The sequence below is a fragment of the Epinephelus fuscoguttatus genome, linkage group LG14 (assembly GCF_011397635.1).
Source record: "Epinephelus fuscoguttatus linkage group LG14, E.fuscoguttatus.final_Chr_v1".
Classification (NCBI taxonomy): domain Eukaryota; kingdom Metazoa; phylum Chordata; class Actinopteri; order Perciformes; family Serranidae; genus Epinephelus; species Epinephelus fuscoguttatus.
The window spans coordinates 4,384,784-4,405,211 of record NC_064765.1 but is presented as its reverse complement, the minus strand read 5'-3'; the positions used below and the strand labels follow the sequence as shown (position 1 = coordinate 4,405,211).

The 20,428-nt window shown below is 39.5% G+C and overlaps 1 long non-coding RNA gene across 3 annotated transcripts; it reads left to right on the top strand.

The window, feature by feature from the left end:
* The first annotated feature begins 4,486 nt into the window (after positions 1-4,486).
* LOC125900893 (uncharacterized) lies at positions 4,487-19,146 on the top strand. 3 transcript variants are annotated; one of them, XR_007450892.1, is made up of 4 exons: positions 4,487-4,723; positions 5,578-5,892; positions 11,138-11,235; positions 11,357-19,146. It is a non-coding gene; the product is annotated as an uncharacterized LOC125900893 (long non-coding RNA). The 3 variants fall into 3 exon arrangements; XR_007450891.1 differs by having other exon boundaries at positions 4,487-5,021; XR_007450890.1 differs by having other exon boundaries at positions 4,487-5,892.
* Positions 19,147-20,428: the final 1,282 nt, after the last annotated feature.

Below are 20,428 nucleotides of genomic sequence, written 5' to 3'. Positions count from 1 at the left end.
GAGAATCTTTGTGAATACGGGCCCAGATGTTCACAGCCGCAGCGGAGCGTGGGTCTCAGCACAGAGGGGGCGGAGCATTCTCAATGGGCCCTTGTGATCGTTATTTAAACATTCCAGTTATTCCATTATTTAAATTATATAAATTTATCTATACAGTGTGACCACTAGATGACTGCCGGCTGCTGTCCAGTCCAGTATACAAGACACACTGGTCTCTGTGAGCTCGTTCATCATCTCCAGGTAGAACAATTACTGTAAAACACTTGTGGATATTTTAGTCTTATGTCAAACACAAACACAACAGACAATAAACTGCTTACCCTGCAGTCTATCACAGTTAAAACAGGCGGACTGCAGCAGCGTCAATACAAAAAGTTTCCTCTGTTATTTCGGTGTTTATATTCTGCAGTGTGTTTATTAAAACACATAACACAGCATACAATATAGTAGGCTACAAGTTATGTATTAGTGTAGTTGTATTTTAGTGCTGTAAAGTGAATCCATTTGGACAGGAGACAAGACGTGCAGCAGCAGTAAATAAACCAATGCACATTATAAAGAAATATAACTGACACATGAAAAAACAACAACATTATAAATTGTCAGGAACATCCAAAAGGATGTAGATCCTGCTCTATGGTCTGTGATATTTTGTTTATTTCACATAATTTCTACTAACTTCATCAAAAAAATACATTATTGATCCTTACAAATACAACTGCCAGAGTCCGACTTTGTTGCTGGGGGGGAGTTTCTTCAGTTTCTTCCTCCATCTCTGCCGAAGCCATCAATACCAGATCAACACCGATCAATACAGCAAAAGTAGCGAGTAACGAGAGCATCAAACGAAAAATTAATTAAATCGAGAGCACATTTTAGTATCTCATGCGCTCGATTTAGCTTATCTTGTGCGTACTATATTGTTTATAGTGTAGATTGTTTTATATAGTTTACTAGTTTTTAAAAAAATTTTTATTCTTCCTTGCACCATCAGGCAGCTGTTTTAATTTCGTCATACGCATGTTGAATGATGACAATAAAGGTCTTTCTATTCTATTCTATTCTATTCTATTCTACTCTACTCAATGCATGAGTTGAAGACATGAACCCATCAGCACACCTTAAATTACCTACAATTACCTAAGTTTTTGTATGACATACACTTTTAGTAATGAGTGGATCTTCAAGTGTTTATAATATGCATTATATTCAGTTGGATTATGTGAACTGCGTATATTCTAATCCTCACTCTGAGAAAAAATAAAGCGTTGCAGAGCGTCGAGCACCAGCAACACTAAACCCCTGAGCTTGCCTGAGAAGGACTAAATGCCCAAAGCGGCTATTTTTAAATATCCCATGGAGAGAGACTCTCACTGCAGCCTGTTCTATTTTGTTCTGAGCCTCGTTCTGTGGACGATAAACCAGGTGCAGACTTCCATCTGTGTCACCGCTGATGAGGAAATACAGCGAGTGCTGGACGGAGCAGTGAGTGACAACAACCCCGCCCACATTTAAGAGGACTGTCTGTGGTGGAAATGCTAGGGTCTTGGCATAGATATATATAATCATTAGATGACTCATTCCTGTGGCTATTGTGCATCAACGTCGCCGCCATCTTGGGGAGGTCACGGCCGGCTGGCTAGTTCTGTTGTGTATGGAGGTAAGTCTTCAGCAAACTTGGCGCGCTCACTCAAAAGTCTCAAAGTGTGATTGGGTGCCGGTCCAAAAAGTTACAGCAAAGCAGAGAAACCCAACAGCACTTACTCATAAGTATAATACCTTTTAATATAGTGGATTGCACAGCAGCAGTCGATTGGATGCGTTTCAGCTCATAGCTGTCCTCAGCGTTAAATTGTTTGTGGGCATGTGTCCATTTTAACAGAAACCAGCTGGTTCAGATTAACATTAAAAACAATACAAATGGATCATTCATCCATGCAACCTCAGTGATACATAGACCAAAATATATTTACAAAGTTTCTTATATATTTTTTATATTATAATAATAATAATAATAGGTTTTATATAGTGCTTTTCTAAATACTGAAAGACACTTTACAAAGAATAAGCACAGAAACAGGCACTCAAAACAAAACACTCAAACAAAGGACACTCAAACAAAACACTTAAAAGAGAAAGAGCGGGTGGAGGATGACGGGGGAGGATTTTTAGGTGCAGCAGGTGTTCCTGAAGAGATGGGATTTAAGTTGACTCTTGAATGAAGGGAGTGTATCAGAGTTCCGGATGGCCAGGGGCATGGAGTTCCAGAGGGTAGGGGCGGCGATAGCAAATGCTCTGTCCCCCAGGGTGTGGTACTTGGTCTTGGTGATGGGGGTGAGAAGGTTGGCATTGGTGAGATATAGATATATATATATATATATGTGTGTGTGTGTGTGTGTGTGTGTGTACATATATATATATATATGAGTGTGCAACATTACGATTCTCTCGCGACACCCTGAATCTCACCTGTTCAGGTAAACCCATCAGTGACATCATCTATTGTTGTATTAAAAACCACCCACAATACTATCAGTGTGTACTGAGTTGTTGTACCAGAAAAAATCTCCAGTATGCATTGGACCAGTTTGCCTCTGTATCCTACAATGCAAAGTGCTCAAACCAACCAGCAGCACTGGTGGAGGAGAAAGTCACAACTGTAAGCTATGATGACCCTGAGGGTCATAACTAAACATTTCAAAATACACTACAACATTTGAGAAAACAAAACAACATTTCTGAAAACACAACATTTAGTGAGACTCAAAATGGAAAAGGTAGGTACTATTGGACATTGATTCCTTGTCTCTGATTAGATGCACTGTCTGTCAATCTGTGACAGACGTACCTACTTCTTCTTCTGCTTGGTGTCCGGTAGACTGGAGGTCTTGCAGCACATTACTTTCTCTCACAGGTCAGGAGTAGCCTGCAAGGTAAAATAAAACGTGTACGCTGCATGCACATCACAACCTCAGCGCTCTCCTCAGGGCTGGTTTGGTCAACTATCAAGCCTGCTCTTAGCTGTCTGGCTCGCCGTGGTGGAGTGAAGCACCAGCAGACCTGTGGTGTGTTGGAGGTCTTCCTGGAGAATGTGATCTATGATGCCATCACCCAACTATACCAAGCACATCATGTCCGCCATTGATGTGGTGTATGCTCATAAGAGGCAGGGACTTCACTCTTTGGTGGATAAATATATCCATTGGGAAATAATTTGATCTGGTCTGAATAAACAAAACAACATTTCTGAAATGTTTTCCGTCACATAATATTATATTTAGTGAGACTCAAAATGGAAAAGGTAGGTACTATTGGACATTGATTCCTTGTCTCTGATTAGATGCACTGTCTGTCAATCTGTGACAGACGTACCTACTTCTTCTTCTGCTTGGTGTCCGGTAGACTGGAGGTCTTGCAGCACATTACTTTCTCTCACAGGTCAGGAGTAGCCTGCAAGGTAAAATAAAACGTGTACGCTGCATGCACATCACAACCTCAGCGCTCTCCTCAGGGCTGGTTTGGTCAACTATCAAGCCTGCTCTTAGCTGTCTGGCTCGCCGTGGTGGAGTGAAGCACCAGCAGACCTGTGGTGTGTTGGAGGTCTTCCTGGAGAATGTGATCTATGATGCCATCACCCAAGGACTTCACTCTTTGGTGGATAAATATATCCATTGGGAAATAATGTCTGAAAATCTGGTCGTGCCATCAGCTTATTAATAGCATTTTAACCTAATACACTAGTCCTGAATGTATTTATTATATTTCCCACCGGACATTTTGGCCATTGATATTTTCATCTGCAAATAAATCTTGACTTAACAAAACAAGAAAAAAGCTTTGTCACTGGTGGAGCAGAAAGCCTCTTCTGGGACACTACCGAAACACTTCAGTGTGTCTGGTGAAACACAAGCATTGTCTATAACGCCCGCGATCAGTCCGGTGACTGTATTGGAGCTGGTGTCAGGCAAACAGACTTCATCACATCACCAGAATGTGATGCAACTGCATCCAGTGGAATCCAGGGGTTATTGAATTCTCAAAGGACAGGCTTGGATGCAGTCTGCATTGTGTGTGTGTTTCTGTACAGGCTATCCTATGTATCAGTAAAAGAAGCAAGAAGTAATTAGCCCAGTGTGGTGGAATCCAAGTACATATATTTTATCTCAAATGTACTAAAATAAGAGTAAAAGTTTCCAGAAAGGTAAGTGTTGCTTTAGAGTGTGCTATTTATAAATTGCTTAACAAAAGATAGCATCTTTTCCTGGTGGAGCAGAAAGCCTCTTCTGGGACACTACCGAAACACTTCAGTGTGTCTGGTGAAACACAAGCATTGTCTATAACGCCCGCGATCAGTCCGGTGACTGTATTGGAGCTGGTGTCAGGCAAACAGACTTCATCACATCACCAGAATGTGATGCAACTGCATCCAGTGGAATCCAGGGGTTTCATGGACTGGAGCTGGTCCTTATGAGGAGTTGGGCATGAGATAGCTGAGTCCAGAGCACAATGGCAGACGGACAAAGTTTGGAGACAAGTGAAAAACGGCCTAGTCAAAGAAAATGAGCTCCTCTGTGTGAGGAGGCAAAGAAGAGCAAAAAGGAGAGTGATAAAAGAAGAGGAAAACAAGAGTAAACCTCAGTCGGGCGTTCAAGAGATGGAGGGAGCTCCGTGACCAAAGAGGCTTCAAAACCCATGTCCAGCTAGCTTTCTTTCTAATGGATCAGTAAGTAACACGGCTAAATGTTAGCTAGACCAGAGAGGACTGTTCTGTACTGGCTGCTAGTTCATTCCTAGCTGGCCAACATTGCAAATCGCTGCAACCAGGGAGCGGGTAGCGAGTGTTGGTCGGCTGACATCCTCGTTGCCATTCTACGGCAGCCCTCGGACAGTGATACCCCCCTCCCTTCCTTCTGTTCTCTTCTCACGGAGGCAGCTATTGACGGACATCGCCCAGCTAAGTCAACACTGAACTTTGTTTCCCATTCAATTTGAGCTCCAACAGGCCACACCGTTTTCATATGGTACCGTTTATTCTAGAATTCCATGTGCATATTGGTATAATTCCACCGTGTCTACTGTTGTTTGTACTGATACTGTACATATTGGTATCATTTACTGTGAGCTGTTTGTACTGGTACTGTGCATTCTGCTATAATTATTTGCATTACTATTTGTTTTTTCTTCAGATAAATCTGATAATTGTTGCTCGGTCTCTTTACTCATTTATTTAGGAGAGTGTCCACACACCTTCTCATTCTACATATACATAGAGGTATACTGGAGGCTTTACAGCCTACATTTTATTGATTATCTCTGATCCTCATGCTCAATTTGGTCGTTGCGACAGAGCGACGTAACACCACTGACGCTAGGTGGCGCCAAGCTGAAAGAGACCGAAATCCGATCTGTTGCCTCTTTAAGTACGTGTAACAGAGTATACGTTGTGTTACTAATGAACACTAAATAAAATTGAGCCAAATTCAGTTTGAATCACTGAATTGTTGCTTTTTGACATCTTTTTATGTTGTGTCTGTTGTCTTTTATCTCTCTCTGTTTTATGTCCTTCTATCTCTCCAGACTCTGTCAGGCTGGTGAATGGGACCAGTCTGTGCTCAGGCAGACTGGAGGTGAGGTCTACCCAGTCTAATCAGAGGTGGTCCTCAGTGTGTGAAGCTGTCTTTGACCAGCAGGATGCAGAGGTGGTCTGTAGGGAGCTTGGCTGCAGGGCTCCTTCAGTCCTCCAGGGGGTGCTCTATGGAGAAGTGGAGGCTCCAATGTGGACCAAAGAGTTCCAGTGTGAAGGCAATGAGTCTGCTCTCCTGGACTGTAGAAGCTCAGGCTCAGATAGAAACTCCTGCTCAACTGGCAGAGCTGTTGGACTCACCTGCTCAGGTAGAAGAGGAGCTGCAGCTTTGATTTGGTTCATTTCTGTTCTAATGAAACTCACTTTATACTTTTACTGATGACTCTCTGGCTTCTGTTCAGAGCCTGTCAGGTTGGTGGGAGGAGACAGTCGTTGTTTATATCCACAAGTGTCCCTGTTACTCGTTTATATCCACAAGCGTCCCTGTTCCTAGTTTTTATCCACAAGTGCCCTTGTTACTAGTTTATATCCACAAGTGTCCCTGTTACTAGTTTATATCCACAAGCATCCCTGTTACTAGTTTATATCCACAAGTGTCCCTGTTACTAGTTTATATCCACAAGCCTCCCTGTTACTAGTTTATATCCACAAGTGTCCCTGTTACTAGTTTATATCCACAAGCCTCCCTGTTACTAGTTTATATCCACAAGCCTCCCTGTTACTAGTTTATATCCACAAGTGTCCCTGTTACTAGTTTATATCCACAAGCCTCCCTGTTACTAGTTTATATCCACAAGCCTCCCTGTTACTAGTTTATATCCACAAGCCTCCCTGTTACTAGTTTATATCCACAAGTGTCCCTGTTACTAGTTTATATCCACAAGTGCCCTTGTTACTCGTTTATATCCACAAGCATCCCTGTTACTAGTTTATAGCCACAAGTGTCCCTGTTACTAGTTTATATCCACAAGTGTCCCTGTTACTAGTTTTTATCCACAAGTGCCCTTGTTACTCGTTTATATCCACAAGCATCCCTGTTACTAGTTTATAGCCACAAGTGTCCCTGTTACTAGTTTATAGCCACAAGCGTCCCTGTTACTAGTTTATATCCACAAGCCTCCCTGTTACTAGTTTATATCCACAAGTGCCCTTGTTACTCGTTTATATCCACAAGCATCCCTGTTACTAGTTTATATCCACAAGTGTCCCTGTTACTAGTTTATATCCACAAGTGTCCCTGTTACTAGTTTATAGCCACAAGCCTCCCTGTTACTAGTTTATAGCCACAAGTGTCCCTTTTATAGCCACAAGCGTCCCTGTTACTAGTTTATATCCACAAGCCTCCCTGTTACTAGTTTATATCCACAAGCCTCCCTGTTACTAGTTTATAGCCACAAGTGTCCCTGTTACTAGTTTATATCCACAAGCCTCCCTGTTACTAGTTTATATCCACAAGCGTCCCTGTTACTAGTTTATATCCACAAGCCTCCCTGTTACTAGTTTATATCCACAAGCCTCCCTGTTACTAGTTTATATCCACAAGCCTCCCTGTTACTAGTTTATATCCACAAGTGCCCTTGTTACTCGTTTATATCCACAAGCATCCCTGTTACTAGTTTATATCCACAAGTGCCCTTGTTACTCGTTTATATCCACAAGCATCCCTGTTACTAGTTTATATCCACAAGTGTCCCTGTTACTAGTTTATAGCCACAAGCCTCCCTGTTACTAGTTTATATCCACAAGTGTCCCTTTTATAGCCACAAGCGTCCCTGTTACTAGTTTATATCCACAAGCCTCCCTGTTACTAGTTTATATCCACAAGCCTCCCTGTTACTAGTTTATATCCACAAGTGTCCCTGTTACTAGTTTATATCCACAAGCCTCCCTGTTACTAGTTTATATCCACAAGTGTCCCTTTTATAGCCACAAGCGTCCCTGTTACTAGTTTATAGCCACAAGTGTCCCTGTTACTAGTTTATATCCACAAGCCTCCCTGTTACTAGTTTATATCCACAAGCATCCCTGTTACTAGTTTATATCCACAAGTGTCCCTGTTACTAGTTTATATCCACAAGCCTCCCTGTTACTAGTTTATATCCACAAGTGTCCCTTTTATAGCCACAAGCGTCCCTGTTACTAGTTTATATCCACAAGTGTCCCTGTTACTAGTTTATATCCACAAGCCTCCCTGTTACTAGTTTATATCCACAAGCCTCCCTGTTACTAGTTTATATCCACAAGTGTCCCTGTTACTAGTTTATATCCACAAGCCTCCCTGTTACTAGTTTATATCCACAAGTGTCCCTGTTACTAGTTTATATCCACAAGTGTCCCTGTTACTAGTTTATATCCACAAGCCTCCCTGTTACTAGTTTATAGCCACAAGTGTCCCTTTTATAGCCACAAGCGTCCCTGTTACTAGTTTATATCCACAAGCCTCCCTGTTACTAGTTTATAGCCACAAGCGTCCCTGTTACTAGTTTATAGCCACAAGTGTCCCTGTTACTAGTTTATATCCACAAGTGTCCTTGTTACTCGTTTATATCCACAAGCCTCCCTGTTACTAGTTTATATCCACAAGTGTCCCTGTTACTAGTTTATATCCACAAGTAACCCTGTTACTAGTTTATAGCCACAAGTGTCCCTGTTACTAGTTTATATCCTGGGGGTGACACTGTTATTAGTTTATATCCGAGGCCTCCACGTGGGGACGACAGACAGGACTAGTTTATATTAGTCTGTTACTAGTTTATATCCGCAAGCGACACTGTTACTAGTTTATATCCACAAGCCTCCCTGTTACTAGCCTCATCTGCAAGTCCTGTTACTAGTTTATATCCACAAGCGTCCCTGTCTCTGTTGTGGTTATATCCACAAGTGAGTTACTAGTTTGATATCCACAAGCCTTTGTCTCAGTGTCTATAGCCACAAGCCTCCCTGTTACCAGTTTATATCCACAAAATTATAACATATTTATAAACTGTAACTTCTGTGGCCTCTGTTGATCAGTTTATATCCAGAAGGTGTCCCTGTTACTAGTTTATATCCACAAGCCTCCCTGTTACTAGTTTATATCCACTGTGGCTGTTTCCACCATTCTGTTGTATATCCAATCAGCCTCCCTATGTTACTAGTTTATAGCACTGACATGAATCTGTTACTCTCACCACATCACAGAGCGATGTTACTAGTTTATATCCACAACTGCCTGTTATAAAGTTTATATGTCTTTACACCCAAAATAGTTTATGGAGCCAGCAGGGCCCCTGTTACTAGTTTATAGCCACAAGTGTCCTTGTTACTAGTTTATAGCCACAAGCGTCCCTGTTACTAGTTTATAGAAGTGTATGTTACTAGTATTATAAGAGATAAGTCTGTTGTAGTTTATAGCCATCAAACAGCTCCATGTTACTAGATTTATAGCCACAAGTGTCTTTGCAGTTACTAGTTTATAGCCACAAGTGTCCCTGTTACTAGTTTATATCCACAAGTGTTCTTGTTACTCGTATATGACTGTCCATGTGTACTAGTTTATATCCACATCTCCAACACCTGTTACATCATAGCCACAAGTGTCCTTGTTACTCTGCTGTTATAGCCACAAGCTGCCCTTACTAGTTTATAGCCACAAGTGTCCCTGTTACTAGTTTATATCCACAAGTGTTCTTGCAGTCAGTCTGTGTTTGTTCCACAAGCCTGTTACTAGTTTATATCCAAACCTGTATGTTGTCATGTCTTATAGCCACAAGTGTCCCTGTTACTAGTTTATATCCACAAGTGTCCTTGTTACTGGATTATATCCACAAGCCTCCTGAAATGAGTTTATATCCCAGAAATCGTTACTATTTATAGCCACAAGTGTCCCTGTTACTAGTTTATATCCACAAGTGTCCTTGTTTTGAAGAAAGTTTTGGAAAGATCCACAGAAGGTTAACACAAACCTAGACTTTATATCCACAAGTGTTCCCTGTTACTAGTTTATATCCACAAGTAACCTCATACATGCACTATTTTAAAGTGTCCCTGTATGTGTTTATAAAAGTGTCCCTGTTACTAGTTTATATCCACAAGCCTCCCTGTTACTAGTTTATATCCACAAGCCTCCTGTTACTAGCCTTTATATCCACAAGCCTCCCTGTTCAGTTTATAGTGACAAGTGGTGCAGTTACTAGTTTATATCCACAAGCCTCCCTGTTACTAGTTTATATCCACAAGCCTCCCTGTTACTAGTTTATATCCACAAGCGTCCCTGTTACTAGTTTATATCCACAAGCCTCCCTGTTACTAGTTTATATCCAATTGGAGACTGCATGATGATGTCAAATGCACAAGTGTCCCTGTTACTAGTTTATATCCACAAGCCTCCTGTTACTAGTTTATATCCACTAAGTCTAACTGTTAGTAGAGTTTATATCCAATAAGCCTCCCTGTTACTAGTCAATAATCCACAAGCCTCCTGTTACTAGTTTATAGCCACGGAAAATCTGTTACTGTTCTTCCACAAATTTGTTACTGTTTATATCCAGAGGAGTCTGTTACTAGTTTGATGAGGGTCCACAAGCTAAACATATTTTAGCCACATAAAAATATGACTACCTGTCACAGCAACATGAGTTTATATCCACAACTGCCTATATTTAGATATTTTCACAAGCTTTAACCCTTGCTGTCAGATAGTTTATAACTTGAAACTGATGCCTCATGTTATAGTCTCCTCAAAGTGTCCCAGACTAGTTTATATCCACAGTGATCTTCCATTGCCCCAAGATTAAGTTACTTTGGGTTATTGTATGACTTTGGGAACCGACAGACCATGCCACACTCTTGTTATTAGTCTAGTTATCAGGATAGCCAGCATCCTTGGCCCGCAGGTGGTCAGCGCTCATGGTACCCCACAGAGAACAGCCTCATCTCGCAAGTCCTTATGAAATTTGCCACTAGCTTTGCTGTCTCTGTTGTGGTTACACGTGAGATAAAATTAATTTGAGGTAAATGTAATCTTTGGTCTCAGTGTCTAAGTGTATTATTTAGTGACACTGCAACAGTAGTGTTTTGAAAATTATAACATATTTATAAACTGTAACTTCTGTGGCCTCTGTGATCAGTCATACCAGAAGGTGTCTCCCTAAGTTTCAGATAATTGGCTGAAGTTTGTCAGACAGGGTGGCTGTTTCACACCATTCTGAAAGTGTGTTCCAGCAGTTCTATGTTCCTGATACAGACTGACATGAATCTGAGCTTCACCTTCACATCATCAGGATGGTCTTATCTTCAGAACACAGCTAGATTTAAGCTTTACAGACAAAATAGAAACAGGTGTTCATAACTATACAAACAAACACAATGATATTAAGGACATCGAGTGCAAACATCTGATATGAAGTGAATATGATGTATTATAAGAGATAAGTCTGTGTAGGACTGAATCAAACAGCTCCATGTTGAAGTGATTTTGGATTTCAGGTCTTTGCAGTTTGTGTTTATTTGGAGCTGTTGGACTCGAGGTGTAATGTGGTGTGGTGTGGTGTAATGACTGTCCATGTGTTTCAGGATCACAGCCAACATCTCCAACACCTTACATCATCCGAGTGGTCGTCCTGCCGCTGACTCTGCTGTTGGTGAACACTGCCCTTTAATTCTACTGTAAGGTACTGACCCATGTCTGTTGTTTGGACGTCTGACTAAAATGAAGCAGTCAGTCTGTGTTTGTTGCACAGAAGAGAGGAGTGATGCAGGAAGTCAAACCTGTATGTTGTCATGTCTCTGCAGGCCAGCAGGGGGCAGCAGGCGGGCAGACAGGAGAACATTGAGCTGGATTATAGAGTGCCCCAGAAATGAGTCCTAAAGCCCAGAAATCGTTAGCATTTTGCACCACTGGTTCCCTCGTCTCAAAGTCAGTGGGTTTTTTGAAGAAAGTTTTGGAAAGATGCTCGACAGAAGGTTAACACAAACCTAAAAGACTTTCACGTTTTGTTCTATGACATAAAATACGTCAGTAAAAACCTCATACATGCATTTTAAAGGTGGCTGCTAACAAGTGGCTAAATGAGACCACAGCATATCATCACACTGAACACAGCTTTACAGCCTTGTGATGGTCGAAATGTTCAGTCATGTGACTGTGGTGCAGTACATTTATAGTCTAACCTTAGCCCATTTATGTAGCCTAGTAAGACCATCCTGATGAGCTCAACGTTCTGTTTCAATCTCTGTGCAAGTCTGGCTTTACAGAGAGCAACACTTTGCAGGAATTGCAATCCAATCCGGACAATCAGGGATCACAATAGTTGACCATGTAAACTGCCAATTGGAGACTGCATGATGATGTCAAATGCAGGCAGTTACTTGCAGAGCAGTAGTGGCGGCTCTCAAAGCAGCAAGCACTAAGTCTAACTTTAGTAGAGTAAAAAGAGCAATAAGGGAAATAATGTAGAAATAGAGTCAATAACAGCAAGACCAAGAGTACGCACTCACAGAGATTCTCAGAGGAAAATACGATTTCACTGTTCTTCCGACAAATTTGTGTTTCTGTCAGAGGAGTCTGGTGACTGTTGATGAGGGCAATAGCTAAACATATTTTAGCCACATAAAAATATGACTACCTTAAACACAGCAACATGAGTTTAAGTGTACGCTATATTTAGATATTTTCACAGCTTTACCTTGCTGTCAGATAGCCCTTTACAACTTGAAACTGATGCCTCATCGTTATGCTCTCCTCAAAGCCACCAGACTCCACTGATAGCAGCAGTGATCTTCCATTGCCCCAAGATTGGGAAGTTACTTTGGGTTATTGTATGACTTTGGGAACCGATCTAACCATGCCACTACTCTTGTCTACTTGTCTAAACTGGGAGTGTAAGATTGATTAACATAATTTTTAATGAACACTCAGTCACAAAGGATGCTCAGTGGCATCGTCCCCGCTGGCTGCCATGCGCCTGTCCCAGGTGCCTGCACAGTGCTGCTGCACAAGGAGCCGTGGATTGTGATTACTCTGCACAGCATGCATGGCGATGAAATATATGTGAATACATTTCTTGCTTTTACCATGGTTACTCACCATGGTAAAAGCTGTAGCTGTTGCTACACTATTCCCCGGTACAAATCCAGTGGTCATACTTGTTTCACCACTAATTGGCTGAAGTTTGTCAATCAGGGTGAGTACTCCCACCCACTGAAAGTGTGTTCAGCAGCAGTGGGGCCTGATACAGACTGATACAGAAAGCCAAACAGAATATCAAGCTCACATCATCAGGATGGTCTTACTGGGCTAGCATTTAAGCTTCAAAGATAATGAAACAGGTGTTCATTTGTGAAGATTATCTTGCTGAACAAAACCAATCAAAAATCCAATGGAAAAATCACACTGGCTTTTTGACGAAGGAACCACGGTGACGTTGACTTCCGTGTCAGCTATAGTAAAACATCATCCCTGGAGCACTCTGTTATAACCCGGATGTCTCTGCAGCTGAAGGAGGGCCAGCTGAAGAGGAAGGAGCTCAAGAAGTGGAGTAACACCTTCAAGAAGCTTATCTAAATTACATTTTATACACATTTTCCATTTAAACAAGGTTAGAATTAGTGTACTACATTACATACTATACTTTTCTAACTGTCAACATGAACAGACCAAACCAATTTGTTAGTCTCTTCATACATTCTGACTTCCTGTCTGTGGCTCTCAGCTCCAAGCCCACTGGTTTCTACTGAGTGCGTAAATCTTTAAAAACACCTCACAAATATAATGTTTCATTTGAAAAGCAGACTTGTAAGCAAGTGTACCGGAGTCCAAGCAGCCAGCGCATTTTGAAACCAAAGACACACCAACCCAGACCAACTGGGAGTAATGTTGGCCAAATAATGTTATACAGGAAAATCCAGGTAAAGCAACAATAAATATGTGTAAAGAGTTTGTCACATCACAGAAAAATGTGTTATGACCCACCAAACCAAATTCGAATGATTAAAAAAATTGCCAAGTATATAATATATCAAAATTGTGAAAAAATGAGCCCTATTCTCTGATCTGAGACGCTGGTGTCATGTCTGCTGAGCTGAAACAAACATTGAGCTGCTTCAAAACGACAAAACACTCATTAGGAGCTAAGCCAATAGCACACTAACATACATGACCCCTGAGCAAAAGAAGGAGCCACTCTGCTGCAACAGCCTCTCGTTCAGCAGCTAACAGCGTCTAACATTGACACAAAGGTGGCCGCTTTGTGTACATGAGTGACGGCTACTTTTCTTGTGTTCATATGATTGTGGCATTTAACAGAAATCTTTATTTATTTATTTCTTTATCTGGATTTAAGAGCTCAGAGAGCTCATAGAACGTGGCAAACTGACTGTAACAACACAGATGCTATGTGCTGGGCTCAAGATTAACATTGGTAGAAACGTAGTATTTATATAGTAGGGGAGGGGTTATGATAAGGATGGCCCTAGTGGGTCATCAAATATGCTTTTAGGCCGGCCCAAAAAATCCTGGACACAGAAATGGTGAAAACCTGTTTAATGGTCAAACTCCACAATTATAGTACCACACAGGTCCCAGTCTTTTCATGTTTTCAACAAACATTTTCTAACATGTTTAATTTGTTTATAAGGAAACCACTGATTTTACTTAACCCAACTTTATATAAACTAAACATAAAACATATCCTTTAAAATCTGAATTACAGCCTTGATTCCAAAAAAGTTGGGGGCTGTGTATGACTTAAATAACAACAGAATGCAATGATCTGCAAATACTTCTAGACCTATATTCAATTAATTACAGTCCAAAGACAAGATCTTTAATGTTCAAACTGATAAACTTTGTCTTTTTGTAAATAAACGCTCATTCTGAATTTGATGCCTGCAACACGTTCCAAAAAAGTTAGGATAGGAGCATGTTTACTACCATGTGACATCACCTTTTCTTTCAATAACACTCAGTAAGCGTTTGGGAATTGAGGACACTAATTCTTGATGTTTTGAAAGTTAAATTCTTTCACATTCTTGGTTTATATACGAATTCCGTCCACTGTCTCAATAATGCACCACGCATTTTTAATAGGAGACGTAGTCTAGATGGCAGCATATGTTGCTCCATGTGTTACCCATGATGCCACGGACACTAAAACACCTTCATACCATCACAGATGCTGGTATTTGGATTTTGCGCTGGTAACAATCTGGATGGTCCTTCTCCTCTTTAGCCCGGAGGACACAACATCCATGATGGACTCGTCAGACCACAGCACACTTTTTCCACTTAATGTCAGTCCATCTCAGATGAGCTCAGGCTAGGAGAAGTTGGTGGTGTTACATTTGTTGTTGCATTTGTAGATGCAGCAACTAAGTGTTTTTTCCGAATTCATGTAGTATTATCCTTTATAGAATCGTGTTGGGTTTTAATGCAGTGTGGTCTGAGGGGCCAAAGGTCATAGGCATTCAGTGTTGGTTTTCAGCCTTGCCCCTTATGTGCACAGATTTCTCTGGATTCTCTGAATCTTTTGATAATATTATGGATTCTAGATGGTCAAATCATTAAATTACTTGTAGATGTACAATGAGAAACGTTCTTGACCAATGCAGTTTTTCACAAAGTGACCATGCTTGCTTGTGAACACCAAACATTCTGAGAATACTCACAGAGAGCTCCTAACTTAGCCTAAAAACTTTTAGTAAGGAGTGATTTAGGAAAGTTCTCAGAATAACTCTGAGCAAGGAAGAGACAGCAACTTTTATCTTAGTGAGGAGGTGTGGTTGGCCCAGTTGCTAGGTATGATGCATTCTTTTGACAGATGTGATTGGTTGTCACAGTCACACCCTTTAGTGAGCCTGCAAGGTGTGGACACCCAGTGGAAATGAAATGAACTGCGTGACATACCCATTCGTGATACTTTAATATGTTACCAACTGACCAGTTTACCTGTGCATTCTTCAGTTTGAACTTTAAATATGTGGTTTCTATATTGTGTTAAACTAAATACAGGATTTGCAAATCATTGCATTCTGTTTCTATTTATGTTGTTAAGAGTGTCCCAATTTTTTTTGGAACCAGAGTTATAAAACACTCAATGTGCAAATCAAATTTGGTTAAATTTGACCAATTGAATCCACAGAAAACAAGAACAATGTGGTACAGAACCATCTATTGTTGGGTCTGTAGATCTGGAGCAGCTCCAGGCTTAGTGAACCACATGTGGTGCAATGTTGACAATCTATTGGTGTTTGTGATTTAAAAAAAAAAAAAAAGAAGAAGAAGAAGAAGCCACATAGCTAGCTAACAAGGTACAAGATTAAAAATCAGTGGCTTATTTAGTTTTTCTACTGCAAAATTTTACTTTGATTAGTAATTAAAGTATATGCCTATTTCATAATAATTTTACTAAATGTTGTACTCAAGGAATTTTCTTATTCTGACTTATTTCTCTCATTAAGAATTTTGATTATTTTTTAATTTACTTACTTTTGTGTCGGAGAATTTGGGTTATTTTTTAGAGTTAAGGAAATGTCTTGTTATGTCTTTACTTAATTTTGCAATTAAGAAATTTTGTCATTTTATAATTTAAAGAATTAAAGATTTTTTTCTTATTTGGTATAATTCAGGATTTTGCTTGTTTTTAGAGTTAAGGTGAGACACTACAGGTGAATAGGATAAAACTTACATTAAGACAGGTATTTTTTTGCATTGCAAGTTTACTAAAATTTTCTGTGTAAATATGCAATGGGGGAAATAATTAATTATACATGCATTAATTCACATGAATTACCAGAACAGAAATCTTAAAATTGGATAAAGGTTTGTTTGTTTTTTAGTTTTATTTTGGTACCATAATAAAAGTCACAGTTTTTATAGGTGGGATTTTGGATATCAATCAGAAATTTCTGTCATGTTTTTAGGAATTAAATGTTCTATATCAGGCTATGAATGGGATATGAACAAACCCCGTGTAAAAACCTTCAGAATATAGATAGGAGTAAAACTGGAAAGTTTGGGTAAGTGCTATTGAAGGGGAGAATTCAGGCTCAGAGTTTGAGAAAAACTCATTTTGAGAAAATCAGTTATAAAGATATGTATTGTAAAATTACCTACATTTTTTGACCAAAATTAAGACCCTACAGATGAATAGGGTAAGACTTTTAACTAATAGATATCACCGTTAAACTTGCCCAGTTGGTTACTTTTTTTCATTATTAACATTTATTGCACTCATTGATGCTCAAGTGAAAAAGTATGCCTGTCATGCTTGCCATCAAAAAAGGGCTTGAAACATACAATATAAACATCAGACATATCAAAGAGCTGGACTGAAATTCAGAAGTCTCTTAGTTTAGAACATCAAAGTGATTATCGTTAATGCTGCTGAATATAAAAAAGTAGAATGTAAACTTACAACTTTAGAATAAATGACACAGCAGTAAAACAGTTGACATTTTATTTCCTATTAATTCCTCAAATTAAAAGTCTCACATTACTTTGTCATTTCATAGCTTTTATTGTGAAGCAGCCAAAAAAGAAAATATTGGGTCTTCATCTGCAGAGACTTAACACGAATCCTTTCCATCTGAAAGTGAACATGAAGCAGTAAATTTAATGTGGCACCAGCTGACGGGAATAATCCTGTTAAATTGCTTTCTGATCATACAAGCCAAGTGAAATGCTTTCCAGTGTTGTTTCCACAGGGACTTTATACATACCATGATACCAGAAAAGGAAAAGGGGGTCGTACATCCCAAAAGGTAAACAGTGATCTGTTGAAGAATGAGGAATCTTTAAAGAAGTTGTTGGAGTTTGATGATGGGTATTGTTTCCTTAAAACTATTAGAGGTACCCAATCCTTTTGGCAGGGAGCACAGCGGGACCTGTTGGCTTGTGTTCATCAGTTTGGTGTCCCTACCTGGCTCTGTTTGTTTTCCTCTGCTTAGATGCATTGGAAGAATCTTCTCTGTAGTATTTTAAAACAGGAAGGTAGAACACAGACGGTTGAAGACATAGAGTGGATGGACAGGTGTGACCTGCTGCATCACAATTCTGTCACTGCGGTTTATCGTTTTTGAGGGAAGTACTGATGTCTCTGTTGCATCCAATTGGTAAAATTAATGACTGCTTTCATCAAGTGGAATTTTAGCAGTGCAGTTCACAACAGATGAAGAGGTAGTTCAATTTATTGATAAATCTGTAATGTGAATTACCATCAGATGATGACACTTTATTGGACATTTTGTCATATCTGTGCAGCAGCATTCAAAGCAACATTCAAAAATTTGTAAAAAGAAAAAAATAAGTTTGGCGTCTCAATTTTCCCAGGCCAGCATCCACTAGGAAATGTATATGTTGCGGTAAATTAAGGTGCAGATGATTAGTAGACAAGACAGATAATTTAAAACAATGTATGTGTGCAAATCAGAATCACAAAGATTCTACGTGGGCAGTGGATGGCTAAAATGAAACGAGTGTAAATCACATATTTACTTTCTTTCAGGAGGGTGGGGGATCCTGTGGGTAGAGGAAAAATTTGATAGCAACTGGGGTTGGCCCACCTCAGATGAGTCAATGTGTGAATGCAGCATGACATGAATGCATAAGAGTGAGTGAATCATCGTCATTTAGAAATGAGATCACAGACATATGAATCAAAATATTTTTTGTTGTTTTTAATAACTGTACAACCCTCCTGAAAGAGGATGTTCTATAGAAGCATTATGGTCCAAAATCTCAAAATTGACTGGTGCATGAAAATATATTTTCACCTGTAGTGTCTTGCTCTAGGGATTTTGCTTTTCTTTTATATTTAAGCATTTTGCTTTTTTTTGTAATAAGATTTTTCTTAATTCTGTACTTAAGGAATTTTCTTATTTCAAAACAATTTTGCTTATTTTTGTAATCAGAAATTTTGCTTGTTGTTAAGAATTGTGATTAATTTTATGCTGTAATTCAATTTTGGGGTGAAGGATTTTGCTTTTTTAGAATTAAGGAATTTTCTTTGTTCTTAAGAATTGGCTTAATTTTACTGTTTTTTACTGTTTTACTGTTTGTACTTAAAGGAGTTTGAAAAAATTTCTTGATGACTAAGCAAAGAGTCTGAACATCTGAACATGCATGTAGCGGGAGCCTTTAGAGACCTTTATGATCTCTGAAGGATCTCTGAAGATTTTACATGAGTAAAAATGGGAGGATTCATTCTATGTGAAGATGATGTCATTTAAGGATGTTTGCTTACAACCAATTAAAGACAATATGACAACTTTTTTTATGACAGTAAAAAGCAAAATATGTATTTTGCACAGGGAAATTCAGAACTATTATCAATTAAGCAAAGTACATTCAGGACTCATGTTTGCTGGGAGGTTCAATATGTAGACAGAGGAAATAATTTGGATCATTGTATATATATGCATCACTACCCTTTACTATGTTCAAAGAAAATAAAACCACTTTCACAAACTCTGAAACTGTGGCTGAGCTGATTTTGATTGATTCAGAAGAATTTCTTGTATTTTATCTCTTCAAAGATTGGAAATGGAAAATGTTTTGTTTGCTTTCTCTGCTTGTGAGTGCTTTGCCTTTAGCAGAGAAAAAAAGTTCAACGCTTTGGTTATGACTTGCTATATCAATATTACCAGAATAGATGTGAAAATTAATAGAAAATTGTCTGTTAAAGGTCCAGTGTGTAGGATTTAGGGAAATCTGTTGGCAGAAATTTAATGAAGTGTTAATAACTATGTTTTCTTTAGTGTATTATCACCTGAAAATAAGAATTGCTGTTTAGCTGTTAGCTTGTCCTCTGTAGCCTCTATAGTTGTTAGCTTGTCCTCCGTAGCCTCTGTAGTTGTTAGCTTGTCCTCTGTAGCCTCTTCAGCTGTTACCTTGTTCTCTGTAGAGTCTTTAGCTTTTAGCTTGTCCCCTGTATCCTTTTTAGTTTTTAACTCATCCTCTGTAGCATCTTTAGCTGCTAACTTGTTTTCTGTTAACTTGTTTTCTGTAGCATCTTTTGCTATCAGCTGGTCCTCGGTGTCTTCTTTTGTCCTTTCAGTTTTGTCATTCTGTATGAAGGAAACATTTCCAGCTTTCAACTCCATCTCTGAGGCTGCAATTATGTCAGAAAGACTTTTTATCTTTCTGCTCAGAGCCTCCATCTTCTCCTTCATTATCCGACTCTTGTGCTCTTCTTCCTCTCTCAGTGCAGCAATGCTGAGCTTTTCTTCTTCATCTAGAAACCTGTGAAGCTTCTTAAACAGCTCTTTAATCTGAGTCTCTGTGTGTTGACTCTGGATTTTAATATGTTGTGCCGTTTGATGAAACTCAGCTTGAGCTTTTTTAAAAACCTCCGACTTTTCCTGCAGAGTTTTCAGAGATTCTTATAGTTTCTCCCTGAGGTCTCGAGTAGCTTCATCGATGGGTTTCAATCTGTGGTCAGTGTGAATTTCTGAGGCTCTACAGACAAGACAAATCGGCTGCTGATGGTCCAAACAGAAGAGTCTGAGATTCTCTTTGTGCAGACTGCAGAGAGGCTTTGACATATTTGTCTCTGACCGAATCTAAAACCACAGCTGCTAAAATGATCCAATTTAAAGTGTAATTTACCCAGTATTCCCAGTACTTCCAGTGTTGGCTTTTGTGCTGAAGCTACTTCTTCTGTCTCCTCTCTCTGACGTAGAATCAATAAATGGATTGTGTTTCCTGGTGTATCTTGATGAGTCACGTGAGGGGCGTCAGAGCCGGGCTGAGTTTCAATCCAAATGCAGCACCAGTGACTTTGGTATGGAAGCATGTTACTGCCAAGAAAAGAAAAAGGGAAAGAATAAAAAAATAAAATAAAATTCCATTTATGAGATACTAAATGA